This window comes from Triticum urartu, chromosome 6 (genome assembly GCF_003073215.2).
Source record: "Triticum urartu cultivar G1812 chromosome 6, Tu2.1, whole genome shotgun sequence".
NCBI lineage: Eukaryota > Viridiplantae > Streptophyta > Magnoliopsida > Poales > Poaceae > Triticum > Triticum urartu.
The window spans coordinates 521,924,865-521,939,941 of record NC_053027.1 but is presented as its reverse complement, the minus strand read 5'-3'; the positions used below and the strand labels follow the sequence as shown (position 1 = coordinate 521,939,941).

The following is a 15,077-nucleotide window of genomic DNA, read 5'->3' as shown; positions in this document are numbered from 1 at the left end:
CATACACCTATTTTGAATGCAAAACTTGGCAAGCACTATGCAAGGCTTATGCATTTGAGCCTGATATGGTTATCACCTTTGATATTCGTCCGGAAGATGATATTGAAGGTAATAGAGACATCTGGATCGATGTGCAGACGCCTCCAGTTCTACCATTATGTGAGTTTCTCAACCATATTTATGTCTTTGATATGAGATTATTTGAACTGGTTGAATAATTAATAGATCTCAATTTATATTGACAGCTTACTTCCAATCAAGCAAACATGTCCGACACTTGGTAGACAGGACCGCCCACTGTCTCGGGGCTGAACTAAATTGCAAGGAGACAAGTCATTATGTTTCATGGCTTGAGAATCTTGATGCTGTCAAGACAAATTTCTTTCCTGCACTTAGAAATGTTAGTACTCAAAACGTGCGACCAATAGTGTTCGTACTGAACTACGGTTACATATATTTAGGAAAGATGGTAAGATTTCTACTATTTCTCCTCAGTGCATCTTTTGCATACATTATTTTTTAAGCTAAACTTCATTGCTAATTATGTTACTATACGATGTTCTTCAACAGGGACTCCCGATGAATGGTGTGCCTGATTGGATCGAGACTAAAGGTACCATGAATATTGTTAGCTTACGGCCAAGATATCCTACAATGCACTTTAGTGCATTCAGGATTTCTAATAGCGAGGAATGCTTAATAGTAAAAGACTGGAGCAAAATTGTGAACGATCATAGAGAAGTACTAGGGGGCAGCAATCAGAAGCGCAACCAACGATTAGGAGACAGGTTCATCTGCATGCTCCAATATGATGAATCAGCAAAGCTATACATGTTCTATGCTATTTTACCTGAGAGAGAGCAGCAGAAGTGATTAATTAGCTAGTTCATGCTCTTAGTACTTGTCCTCTCATGTCCGTGTTCTTCGTCCTGAACTTAATCTCAAAGAGTGATTTGCTTTTGTGGTGTTATGAACGCTTATAATATCATTACCATGTTGAACTCGATGATATCTTTGCTATGAAAACCGTTGGTGATGATATATATGATGCAAGAGTTTTTATATTAATATGATGATGATGATGAGTTATTATATCGTTTATGAAAAAAACTGCATATTAGTTTCAACTGGATGGATTCTAGCTAAGTGATCAAGTATATGCCATATCCATATTACCTCGATCACTTAAGTAGGTGATCAAGTATATATAATATGGATATGACATATACTTGATGACTTAGCTAGGATCCACGCATCCAGTCAAACTAATCTGTGGTACATTCACCTAATAATTTAACAACTCATTATAATGTAAAACAATCACTAAATTAAATTGAAAACACAAAATTAAAGTAAAAATAAAAAATAAAACCAAAACACACGCAAACATTTAGTACCGGTTGGTGTTACCAACCAGAACTAATGTCCTACGCGCCCACGGAGCTGGCTCGTGCCACGTGGTTGCCCTTTAGCACCGGTTCGTGCTGAACCTGTACTAAAGGGGGGGCTTTAGTGCCCACAATTTAGTGCCGGTTACCGAACCGGCACTAAAGGCCCTTATGAACCGGTGCTATTACCCGGTTCTGCACTAGTGGGAACAAGTAAAGAGACTTGTTGGTAATGAGATTGAACTAGGCATGAAGATACCGATGATCGAATCTCGGGCAAGTAATATACCGATGAACACAGGGAATTATGTATGTTGTCATAAGGTTCGCCCGATAAACATCTTTGTAGAATATGTTGGAGCCAATATGGGCATCCAGGTTCCGCTATTGGTTATTGACCAGAGAGGTGTATTGGTCATGTCTACATAGTTCTCGAACCCGTAGGATCCCCACGCTTAACGTTCGTTGACGATATAGTATTATATGAGTTATGTATGTTGGTGATCGAATGTTGTTAGAGTCCCGAATGAGATCACGGACATGACAAGGAGCTCCGGAATGGTCCGTGTAGGTAAAGATTGATATATAGGATGATATGGTTAGTACAAGGGGTAAGGCCCACAGGGCTTTAAGTCGGTGCAAAAGGAGTTTTGCGGAGGCCAGGGGGCCAAACGCCGGAGACCCTAGCGCCTGGCCCTGGAAGTCCGAGAAGGACTCTTCCTTGCGGGAAAAACTGACTTTGAGGAGGCTCTTTATCCAAGTTACGACCCCAGGGCTCAACGTATAAATAGAGGGGCAGGGCTAGCACCTGGAACACGTCAAGAATCACCAAGTTGTGTGCCAGCAACCCCGTCCCCTCTAGTTTATCCTCCGTCATATTTTCCGTTGTGGTTGGTGAAGCCCTGCGGAGATTGTTCTTCACCAACACCGTCACCACGCTGTCGTGCTGCCGGAACTCATCTACTACTTCGCCCCGTCTTGCTGGATCAAGAAGGCGAGGATGTCATCGAGCTAAACGTGTGCTGAATGCGGAGGTGCCGTACGTTCGGTACTTGATCGGGACGGATCGTGAAGGTGTATGACTACATCAACCGCGTTGATAAACGCTTCCGCTTAGCGATCTTCAAGGGTATGAAGATGCTCTCCCCCTCTCGTAGCTACACATCTCCTTGGATAGATCTTGTGTGTGCGTAGAATTTTTTTATTTTCCATGCAACGTTCCCCAACACCCTCCCCCCAGGCACCCTTGTAAGACGGAGGTCTAGAGGGGGTAGGGGATCTAGGCACCGAGGAGCCCACCAGATGTTGTGCCTTAGTCCATTGGTTTTCTTTCGGTGAGAAAACACCTCTTGTTTTTCTTTCTTTTTTTACATTTTATATGGTGATTTCCTGAAATTTCGAAAACAGCAGAAAATAGGAATTGACTATGGGAACTGAATTAATAGGTTTGTCCAATAATATAGTAGCATGAAACATAAAAAATTGTAGACATGTTTGGGACGTATGACTTCCCGGGTCACAACGAGGAAAACGTCAGGCGCTGCGATGAAGCTGACGCCTCCAAAACTAGCTCTGGGCACCAATACTTCCCCAGCAGAATAGACGCCATGGCCACCCACTGCTACACCCCTCGTGCCCTGACGACCAAGAAGCAAAGCCACCACCGCCACTTGAGGCCCGTCGGAGAGCCAACCGAAAAGCCCACCACCCGTGGTCACCGCCTCAACATCCATCTTCGAACCTCTCCCTGGCGCCATGATACGCGACTGCCATTGGCCGAAGGGGAAGCCAACACATCTCCACATACCCATAATGTCCGACCACAAGGCATCACCGGAGGGGGCTCATAGCCAAGCAGCACCGCCATTGTGGCTGGTCAACGAACAAAAACTGGGCCACATGTGAGGCCAACCCATCCTGGGAAAGGGGGAGCGCCCCGCCCCTGCACCCAGGCTTGTGCCGAGAGTAACGATTAGTCGAAAAAACCATGCATTAATGGGTGTTACGGGTTGGACACCTCCAGGTAGCAAATCCGGAGGGAGCGGCAGCCAGCGTCCCATCTATGCGGCTTGAACTACGTCGGTATTTTCCCAAAGAGGAATGGATGATGCAGCACAACTACCGTAGGTATTTCCCTCGGTGATGAGACCAGGGTTATAGAACTAGTAGCAGAACCATGCAACACTACGTAAACGGTGTTGGGGAACACAGTAATTTCAAAAAAAAATCCTACGCACACGCAAGATCTATCATGGTGATGCATAGCAACGAGAGGGGAAGAGTGTTGTCCACGTACACTCGTAGACCGTAAGCAGAAGCGTTATGACAGCGCGGTTGATGTAGTCGTACGTCTTCACGATCCGACCGATCCTAGTACCGAAAGTACGGCACCTTCGCGATCTGCACACGTTCGGCTCGATGACGTCCCATGAACTCTCGATCCAGCTAAGTGACGAGGAAGAGCTTTGTCAGCATGACGACGTGATGACGTTGATGATCAAGTGTAATGCCCCGAGACCGTTGCGCCAGGTGTCTTCCAGTTATGCACCGTCATTGCCATGTCATTCGCTTGCGTGTTGCATCGTGTCATGTCATCATCCGCATTGCATCTGCATGTTTTTAAAACCTGCATCCGTCTGGGTTCTCCTAGTTCTTTCCGTTGTCCGTTATGAGCCCATCCACACTTGCACACGCCCGTGGCACGTCCGAAATATTATTTTATAAGTGGTCGGAAAATGTTCTCGGAATGGGATGAGAGTTAGCGTGCGGTCTTGTTATGTTTTTAGTAGGTCGCCTGCCAAGTTTCCTCGCATTCGGAGTCCATTTAACGCCCCAACAGTTAACTACAACGACATTATAGCCGGTCTAACGTCGGTCGTTTTCGGTCTCCGGAAACTGTTGTCGGGCTGCACTTCTCTTCTCTCCTCTCAGTCCATGGCCCTCTACACAGCCCACTAGGCTCATCCTACCCCTTCTCGTGTCCGGGGCCCTCTAATGGCGATCGCACGGTCCAAAAACCCCTCCTAACCCCTCAAACCCTAACTCTGCCTATAAAAGGAAGTCTTCCCTTCCATTTTTGAGAACACACAACTCCCTCCTCAAAATCAGTGCGCCGCCAGCCTCCTCCCACCTCCACCTCGCATTCCGCACCGGCCTAAGTCGCCGCCGCCACTTCGGGCCGCCATTCGCCCCTGCCGCCATCTGCACTGGGTGCAGTCAACCGTCGCGCGCCACCTCAGCCCTTGTCTCCCTCCACCTCCCGCGGCCCGCAGAACCAAGATCGGGCCCGCCCCGGGCCCGACCGCCGCCGATGCAGCGCATCTGCGCCGAACCGCACCGATGCCCGCTCCTCCCGTCGCTCGAACCCTCCCGAAGCCTCAGCTCCTCTGCGCCCGAACTGCACCAAGCCGCCGCCGGACGTCTCCAAGCCGTCGCCCCTCCAAGTCCGTCGGCCCGCCTCTGCTTGCATGCTCCAGATCGAACGAGCAAGCCACCATGAACGCCGACGCCTGGACCTCCAAGTCCATCGTTGCACTGATCCGGTCGCTCCGCCTTGGATCCGGCTGGACCCCCCCCACTTGCCTTCGCCGTCTCCCGCTGGTCCCGAGCACCGCCGGTCACCTTCTCCTCGACCGCCGGAGCTTGCCCCGCTGTTGCGTTCCTCTGCCTCGTCCAGGACCCCGAGCGTCCGCTTCCAGCGCTCGCGTTGACCATCACCTTTCCCTTCGTCAGATCCAGCCCAGCCGCGCCCTGCGCGAGGCCCAGCGCTCGAGCCGACCACTGCTCCGCCGACCAGGCCCATGGCCCAATGTGAACAGCCACGCCAAACCCCCCTGTGAACTGTTGGGTCAGCAGTTTCGGCCCAGTTCATATTTTTTTCGTCCGCTACGATTTTGCTAATAACCAGTGAATTACCTATTTTACAGAAAAGCCCCTAGCTTCATGCATTTAATAACTCATAAATAGTGCATCGGATTAAAATGATGTAAACATGTAAAATGCTTAGAATTTTGTGTAGTTTCATAATATGCCACTTTTATCCATGTTTAAAATGTTTAAAGTGTTGTTTGTGTTTATTTTGCATTATGCCATGTTAAAATGATTTAATTCATAACTAATTAACCGTAGCTCGGTTTTAAATAATTTATATATGTAAATGGAGTAGAAAAATGCCTAGTTTAACTTGGTGACACTACTTTGCGTGTTTACCAACTCTAAAATTGTGTTTAGGGCAGAACAGTACCAACTTTAAAATATGCACATGAGGATTTACCGGAATGGTTATTTGTTGTTTCCGGCCTCATTTAAACTTGCCTAGTTAGGTAGTTTTATTATGCTTCACCCTTGCCATGCTAATCAACATTTAATATTGTTGGGTACATAAACGAGAGTGAACTAAATGATTGGATGTGGTGTTTCGTCAATATGCAACTCGTTGCATATTGAGCTCCACTTAATTTGTAGTATTGTTTGTGCATATTGCCATGCCATGCCTCTTTAAACCAAACATTCATCATACTTGGTTGTGCATCATGCCATGTTTATGTGATGGTTGTTTACTATATTGCTTGCTTCTTTCCGGGTTGCTTCTCTCGTTAGCTTCGGTTTCGGTCCGGAGTTGTGAGGATTCGTTCGACTTCGTCCGTTGTCTTCTTCATGGACTCGTTCTTCTTTCTTGCGGGATCCCAGGCAAGATGACCATACCCTCGAAATCACTTCTATCTTTGCTTGCTAGTTGTTCGCTCTATCTCTATGTCGCGCTACCTACCACTTGTTATATCAAGCCTGTCATATTGCCATATCAAGGCTCTAACCACCTTCCTAGCAAACCGTTGTTTGGCTATGTTACCGCTTTTGCTCAGCCCCTCTTATAGCATTGCTAGTTGCAGGTGAAGTTGAAGTTTGTTCCATGTTGGAACATGGATATGTTGGAATATCACAATATCTCTTATTTAATTTAATGCGTCTACATACTTGGTAAAGGGTGGAAGGCTCGGTCTTATGCCTGGTGTTTTTTTCCACTCTTGCCGCCCTAGTTTCCGTCATACTGGTGTTATGTTCCTTGATTTTGTGTTCCTTGCGCGGTTGGGTGTTATGGGAACCCCTTGACAGTTTGCTTTGAATAAAACTCCTCCAGCAAGGCCCAAACTTGGTTTTACATTTGCCTAACAACCTAAGCCTTTTTCCCTTGGGTTTCTGGACCCCGAGGGTCATCTTTATTTTAACCCCCCGGGCCAGTGCTCCTTTGAGTGTTGGTCCAACCTGTCAGTCGCCGGTGGCCACCAGGGGCAACTCTGGGCTGGCCTACCGGAAGCTTGGACAATCCGGTGTGCCCTGAGAACGAGATATGTGCAGCTCCTATCAGGATTTGTCGGCACATCCGGGCGACTTTGCTGGTCTTGTTTTACCATTGTCGAAATGTCTTGTAACCGGGATTCCGAGTCTGATCGGGTCTTCCTGGGAGAAGGAATATCATTCATTGACCGTGAGAGCTTGTGATGGGCTAAGTTGGGACACCCCTGCGGGGTATAAACTTTCGAAACCCATGCCCGCGGTTATGTGGCAGATGGAAATTTGTTAATATCCGGTTGTAGAGAACTTGACACTTGACTTAATTAAAATGCATCAACCGTGTGTGTAGCCGTGATGGTCTCTTCTCGGGGGAGTCCGGGAAGTGAACACGGTCTTGTGTTATGCTTGAACGTAAGTAGTTTCCGGATCACTTCTTGATCATTTCTAGCTTCACGACCATTGCGTTGCTTCTCTTCTCGCTCTTATTTGCGTATGTTAGCCACCATATATGCTTAGTGCTTGCTGCAGCTCCACCTCATTACCCTATCCTACCCATAAGCTTAAATAGTCTTGATCTCGCGGGTGTGAGATTGCTGAGTCCTCGTGACTCACAGATACTTCCAAACAGTTGCAAGTGCCGATGATATCAGTGCAGGTGACGCAACCGAGCTCAAGTGGGAGCTCGATGAAGATCTTGATCATTGTTTTGTTTCGTTTCCTGTTGATCATTAGTGGAGCCCAGTTGGGACGATCGGGGATCTAGCATTTGGGGTTGTCTTCTTTATTTTGGTTCCGTAGTCAGACCTTCACTACAAGAAATATGTCAACTTATGACCTTCTGTCAGTGACCCTCGAAGAATTGGTCATAAATTTATGACCATTTTAGACCAATTGGTCAAAAGCTGTTCAGGTGGCTCCAAACCCTAAACCATTGCGACCATTTTGGTCAGAAAGGTCGTAATTTCCTTACACGAAATGGTCACAAAGCAAACAGTGCTAGTCCGCTGCCTTATGTCTAGTTGTTAATGACCAATATAGATGGTCATAGCCTTGTAGATTATGGTGGGTTGTGATGACTAGGCGCCATCTCATCCGTTTTGCCTATGTGTCATGTCCATGTGGCAGTTTTTGCCCTAGGTTGTGAAGCAACCTATATTTCTATCATTCCCAAAATTCCCAAAAAAATATCATAAATTCTTTGGGGCATATCTTCATCAAATATGTAAAAATCCTTCCTTGCCTAGTTCAAAACTAATTCAACAATATTCATTTTCCTATTATGTTCGCAACAACACTTTATGAAGGAAGTGCTATTTATATATTCTTGATTGCCCTCGGAATTTTTGGAAACTCTTTCCTATCCAAATAATTACCGTATGAAAAAATTCAGCTCCATTTGCCTAGCAAATCTTCCTCGGCAAATTTCCAAAGTTTTTGTCCACCTAGAAGCATTGTGAAGGAAGTACATTTTTATATCTCTAAATGTCATGAAATTTATACAATTCCTTCATATGCCCAAATTATCACCCTCCTCCAAATTTCAGCTCAGTCAAATCATCTATGTGAGCCCAGATTCAATTTATATTTTACGGCCAAATTGGCACGTTGCAAAGCAAGTGTTATATAGACCCCTCCTATTACCCTCAAACTTTTCGGGCACTCTTCCATACCCAAATCATTGCCACATGATAATATTCAGTTCAATTTTCCTAGTAAATATTTCTCAGGAAATTTCCAAAGTTTCTACCTCGAGAGAAGCTTTGTGAAGTAAGTACTAGCTAGGCTTACCGAAATGATCTGAAAATTTACCAGCGCATGACCATACCTATGTAACTTACCTACTCCAATTTTAAGCTCATTTCATTCATCCAATCTCTCTCACTAGTTTTCCCAAGTTTTTGTCCATAGAAGAGCATTGTGAAGTAAGTACTACTTTGGCATGTCAAAATGATATCAATTTTCTACAATGCTTTTCTATGCCCAAATAACCATCCTCCACCAAATTTCAGCTCAATCCATTCATTATTTTGAGCCCAGCTTCAACATTCATATTTTTGTCCAGTGTGGTACTTTGCAAAGAAAGTACCACCTAGGATCCTCCTTTTGAGCTGAAAATTTGTGAATACATTCTTCTTAGTAGATGATCATCCTCGGCCAAAACTCACGCCCATTGGCCATGTGCATTTCCCGTACCGCTAATCAAACACTTGGCTGCTTATTCATGTTTGAGCATCGATCGGTCTCGTGAGAATCTTATGTTGTGATTTTCTTCCTAGTACCTACCTGGGGAGTGCCCAACCCACTAGACATGCCTAGGCCGCCCAGAACACATGGCAACGCCACGACCACGCGGTGACCACGCGGCGGGCATGCGAGTTTACGCGCTCTAGAGTTGGGGGCCTCGGCCACCGCCCAAACCTCGACGTATCGCCACCAAACCATGTATTTATGATTAAATAGGTACTTATGTAAATAGAAATGATTTTTGGAAAAAATAAATAGCAAACTATGAGGCAGCTGCAGTTCAAATTTGACCCGCTTCCAACTGAATCGGCGGGAATTTGTCTTTTTCACCAGAGGTGGATCAAAATTTTTGACACCCAACCATTTTTTCAATTGTGCATTAAATATGGCCTAGTATTTTATAAAATTGATTAGGTCCAATTTTGCAACAAATATATGGTAGGTCCTTCACAAAAAAACTCATTTCAGGCACTCGAAAAATGGAAAATGGTTTTTTCGTCCAAAGAAAATGAAAACTTCCTTAGGCAACATTGTTTGCCATTTCAATATGCACCCTTGTGCACAATATGAGATCATTTGAACAAACTATGCCATGAATGTGGCCATAAGATTGATCATTTGGCTTGAAAGCCATGAATCTTCACACTTGATAGCTCATTTCTGAGAACACTTTTTTAAAATAATTACTGTATTACAATTTTATTATTTTTCCTGGAAACTTGTTCACATATAATGACACAAATGTGAAGGTTTTCCAATTTTTCGATTTTTTTTGAATTTTTTTATGCCCGTTTCAAAATGCAGTCAAAACGTCGGGCTTGACCGTTCCTAGCTAGTGGTTGAATATTGGAATTTTTTTGGTGTTTCTCTGATTAAATAGATACTTATGTACCTAGAAGTGATTTTTGGAAAAAATAAATAGCAAACTATGAGGCAGCTGCAGTTCAAATTTGATCCGCTTCTAGCTGAATCGGCGGGAATTTGTCTTTTTCACCAGAGGTGGATCAAAACTTTTGACACCCAACCATTTTGTCAATTGTGCATTAAATATGTCCTAGTATTTTATAAAAATGATTTGGTACAATTTTGCAACAAATATATGGTAGGTCCTTCACAAAAAAAACCTCATTTCGGGCACTCGAAAAATGGAAAATGAATTTTCCATGCAAAGAAAATGAAAACTCCCTTTGGCAACATTGTTTGGAATTCCAAGATGCACTCTTGTGCACAATATGAGATCATTTGAACAAACTATGCCATGAATGTGGCCATAAGATTGATCGTTTGGGTTGAAATACATGAATCTTCACACATGATAGCTCATTTCTGAGTACACTTTTTTAAAATAATTACTGTATTACAATTTTATTATTTTTCCTGGAAACTTGTTCACATATAATGACACAAATGCGAAGGTTTTCCAATTTTTTGATTCTTTTTGAATTTTTTATGCCCGTTTCAAAACGCCGTCAAAACGGCGGGCTTGACCGTTCCTAGCTAGTGGTTGAATATTGGAATTTTTTTGGTGTTTCTCTGATTAAATAGATACTTATGTACCTAGAAATGATTTTTGGAAAAAATAAAGAGCAAACTATGAGGCAGCTACAGTTCAAATTTGACCCGTTTCCAACTGAATCGACGGCAATTTGTCTTTTTCACCAGAGGTGGATCAAAACTTTTTTCACCCAACCATTTGGTCAATTGTGCATTATATATGTCCTAGTATTTTATAAAATTGATTTGGTCCATTTTTGCAACAAATATATGGTAGGTCCTTCACAAAAAACCTCATTTCGGGCACTCGAAAAATGGAAAATGAATTTTCCGTGCAAAGAAAATGAAAACTCCCTTTGGCAACATTGTTTGGAATTCCAAGATGCACCCTTGTGCAAAATATGAGATCATTTGAACAAACTATGCCATGAATGTGGCCATAAGATTGATCGTTTGGGTTGAAATACATGAATCTTCACACATGATAGCTCATTTCCGAGAACACTTTTTTAAAATAATTACCGTATTACAAGTTTATTATTTTTCCTAGAAACTTTGTCACAAATAATGACACAGTGCGAAGGTTTTCCAATTTTTTGATTTTTTTGAATTTTTTATGCCCGTTTCAAAATGCGGTCAAAACGGCGGGCTTGACCGTTCCTAGCTAGTGGTTGAATTTTGGAATTTTTTGGTGTTTCTCTGATTAAATAGATACTTATGTACCTAGAAATGATTTTTGGAAAAAATAAATAGCAAACTATGAGGCAACTACAGTTCAAATTTGACCCGCTTCCAACTTAATCGGCGGGAATTTGTCTTTTTCACCAGAGGTGGATCAAAACTTTTGGCACCGAACCATTTGGTCAATTGTGCATTAAATATGGCCTAGTATTTTAGAAAATTGATTTGGTATAATTTTGCAACAAATATATAGTATGTCCTTCACAAAAAAACTCATTTTGGACACTTTAAAAATGGAAAATGATTTAAAAAAACTAATTTCTCCTAACTCTTTTCAAAGATATTTGTCTTATTTCAATTTGTCATTATTCCTGAAAACTAAGGTCAAATTTGATGAAACATGAGAATATATTTTATTTTATTTTTATTTTTTAGATCATAAAATAGCCAATATGATTTAGCACCTTACTTTTAGTCGATTACGACCAATTTAGATGGTCAAAAAATGTAGTACTGGTATACTGCGTTCTGATTGGTCCAGGAGCATCTCACGCGGATCGTGCCTAATCACCGTTGGATGCTCCTGGATCCAACGGCCCGCCTGTCTCACCCACGTCGCCCAACCCACAACCCGCACTCCCTCTCACGCACCCAACCGCACCCAACCCCTCATGCCCACTCGCCTCTCTCTCTCGAACCCTAGCGCTCCACTCCTCCCTGGCCGCCGCCACCTCCGGCGCCCTCTGCCCGGCGAGATCCATATGGATCGATCCCCTCCAATCCGCACCACCTCCGGCGCCCTCTGTCCGGCGAGATTCATATGGATCGATCCCCTCCAACCCTCCAACCCACGACTCCTCCTCTCCTCCTCTCTGGATCTCTGGATTGACCCAAGCGCTTCTCCCCCAATCCCGTCCTCCTCCATGCCGAGCCGAGAGACACTCCCCACTTCCAGCTGAAACCCTAGCCTGAGACCCCTTCCTCCTCGATGGCCAACCCCTCCATGGTGGCCGGCGGCAGGGTGCCCTTGGCGGAGGGGGTCCGTGCCGTCGAAGCCCAGATCCGCAACCGCATCCGCGTGGCGCCCGTCGACCGCGTGGCTGCGGCCCTGGCGACGCGATGGTAGCATCGGCCCTGGCGGCGTTGGAGGCGGCGAGCCAGTCCCTGAGAAACCGCGAGATCCTCGGTGCCGTGGGCACCACCGCGGCGGCGCTAAGCACCACCGATGCCGATGGGGTCCAACGAGGCGGACAAGCCGTTGCGGTGGATCGGTGCGTCGTTCGAGCAGCTCGCTGCCGTCGCCAAGCCACAGCAGCAGCCCGCGATGGCGGCGGGGGACTTCTCGCGTGCTTGATCCAACGTCTCCATCCTCTTTGGCTGCCTCGGCATCGCCTTCAAATTTTCCTTGATGGACTACGTCGCCAAGGCAAGCGGCCGCTCCTCAGCCCCCCTCTCCTCCCCCGCTACCTGCTCTGCTGTTCGGTATGCTACTTCATTGTGCTTGTACTGTATGTGGTAAAATTTCTGGTGATTCCTTCCCGGGACATTGATTTAGTTGTGTGAAGCTGAGAGGTTTGGGATGAAATGACCATTGCTTATTCAATCAGTAAATTCTTCAGTGTTCTTGGCTTCTTAGTACATGCACATTGAGTACATGCACATTCACATCTATTGTATCTGAATTGTATCAACTTGCCAGTTAGCTAATTACTAAAATCATGTGCACATAACTATGTGAAGTCGATGTTCAACCATTACATGTGATAACTAGGAAGCATATTTTTATCAGTGGACTGCTATTTATTTTCTTGCTTCTGTTTGCAAAATTAGGTGATCATGGTAACCTTGTTTTCTTTAGTGTTAAAAAAAGTACTAGGCTGCAGTTTTTTAGTGTTTCATCTTTATATGTGTCTTTCAAGTGAACAAACTATGCTAAAGGTAGATCAGGACTTTCATCTGAAGTGGAATTCTATCTTGGGTCTGATCTTTTGAATGAAAAGTTTTAGTTAGAAATACACTGCTTTCTATCTGAAGGGGTGTATAGCTGTGTTGTATGACGTTGTTAGTTTTTGATGTACAAAAATTTGGTAGGTATTCTAGGCTGATGATTGTTGGGACTCTATAGTTATTGAATGGATTTGCTAGCAACAAGGTGCCAGGCACAATTTACTGGTTATGAGAAGACTATAGTTGTGTTATTGTGATATTCAATTTATAGAATTGACTATGTTCTGTTTTTGCTTCAGGTAAACCAAGGTTTTGCTCATGGCTCGTACTAAGCAGACTGCTCGTAAGTCCACTGGAGGAAAGGCTCCTAGGAAGCAGCTAGCCACCAAGGTTTGTGACTGCAATATTGATAGTTTACCTATGCCATGTCTTTATTTATGGTTTAGGTAAATTGAACTGGGTATAATTTGAACCTCAACCTTCATTGCCAGCTTATGACCAGATATCCTACTGATGTATATGGACTATCATGGTATTATTGTTAATTTGACCATGTGCTCTACTTTGCTTTTTGACAGGCTGCCTGTAAGTCTGCTCCCACAACTGGAGGAGTGAAGAAGCCTCACCGTTACCGCCCTGGAACTGTTGCTCTTCGGTGTGTAAAATCTTCCAACCTATTCTAGCATGTCTTATAGTTTTGTTTTGAAGTATTCTCAAATGAGTAAATTTTGTGCTTGACTTTGCAGTGAGATCCGCAAGTACCAGAAGAGCACGGAGCTGCTCATCAGGAAGCTTCCATTCCAGAGGCTTGTTAGGGAGATTGCCCAGGGCTTCAAGGTGATCAATCAACTTGTGCACTACATTGTGATGCTCCTGTTGTGTCAACTCTTATAGTATGATGAATCAAGTAAACTAAAAGCACCATCCTGTTTTGTCTGTGCAGACTGACCTCCGCTTCCAGAGCCATGCGGTGCTGGCCCTTCAGGAGGCTGCAGAGGCCTACCTGGTGGGTCTCTTCGAGGATCCGTGGCGAGAGGGCTTAAGGTGCTTGCTTTGCCTGTGGGAATGTCTCTGGCGGGCATCTGTGTCTGCTTTTGCTGTTGTTTTTAGTGATTGTTTGGAACTGCTAGCTCTAATTTAACTTACTTCTCGTTCCCCTGTTTCTGCTGTCAGTATTCCCATGGCAATTTAGGTAACTATAGTAATACTGGACAAGAAACATCATTGCATTACAAGTTGGGTTTGAATCTACTTGTGAGCAACTGGGTGCGCCCATTCTAGAAATATGATATGTAGATTTGCTTCACAGAACTGATGATGATGCATGTATTTGGAACAGTCCAGTCCATTCTCACAACCAATTAAGTCCAGAGCTCACACCTCTCTGTTGATGATGCACGTACATTCCAGTTAAAGAATAACACAGGATTAATTAATTCTTGGGCTCTTCTAGCCGTGCTTCTTACTCTAGGTTCCAAGTAGAGATTCCTATATACGTATACTTGCTTTGCTGCCGATTCCTGACTCTGTCTGTCTGTTTTGGAACTGTAAAATGCAGTGATGCCAAACATCACCTCTGCTTCAACTGATTAATTTTCTGCGTGCCAAACAGAGCCTGTGATGTTATCAAAATATTTGCTACTCTTAATGGGTTTATCCCACTTGATGATCTTAACCACCAAGATCTCTGAGGCTCTTATTTCTAGTCTAATGTTATCAGTACAGTACATCCGCTGTTTGCATGATAGATACATACATGTAACATAAATTTGTCGTTGGATATTGCTGGAAACTAGCTATGTCACATCAATTTCTTGGTTGTCTAGTTTGTTATGTCACATCAATTATATGCTTTTTCTGAGATTGTGTTTTAGCTACTGCCACTTTGAGTTGTTGTATATTTTAGTTATCAATTACAACAAAGCATTCTTACATTCCAGACTTGATCTTACTACTAAATAGCACCCCCTGTTGTTGTTGTTATTCACCCTATCCTTGCTGTTCTGTTTTCTTGTTGGCAGATATTTTGAG

General features: G+C 44.1%; 1 long non-coding RNA gene and 1 other non-coding gene across 2 annotated transcripts; both read left to right on the top strand.

The window, feature by feature from the left end:
* Positions 1 to 13,621: 13,621 nt before the first annotated feature.
* LOC125512616 lies at positions 13,622 to 14,073 on the top strand. The gene is made up of 3 exons (XR_007285455.1): positions 13,622 to 13,701; positions 13,793 to 13,883; positions 13,990 to 14,073. It is a non-coding gene; the product is annotated as an uncharacterized LOC125512616 (long non-coding RNA).
* A 585-nt stretch (positions 14,074 to 14,658) lies between these two features.
* LOC125517703 lies at positions 14,659 to 14,741 on the top strand. The gene has a single exon (XR_007287746.1). It is a non-coding gene; the product is annotated as a small nucleolar RNA SNORD24 (small nucleolar RNA).
* The last annotated feature ends 336 nt before the right edge of the window (positions 14,742 to 15,077 follow it).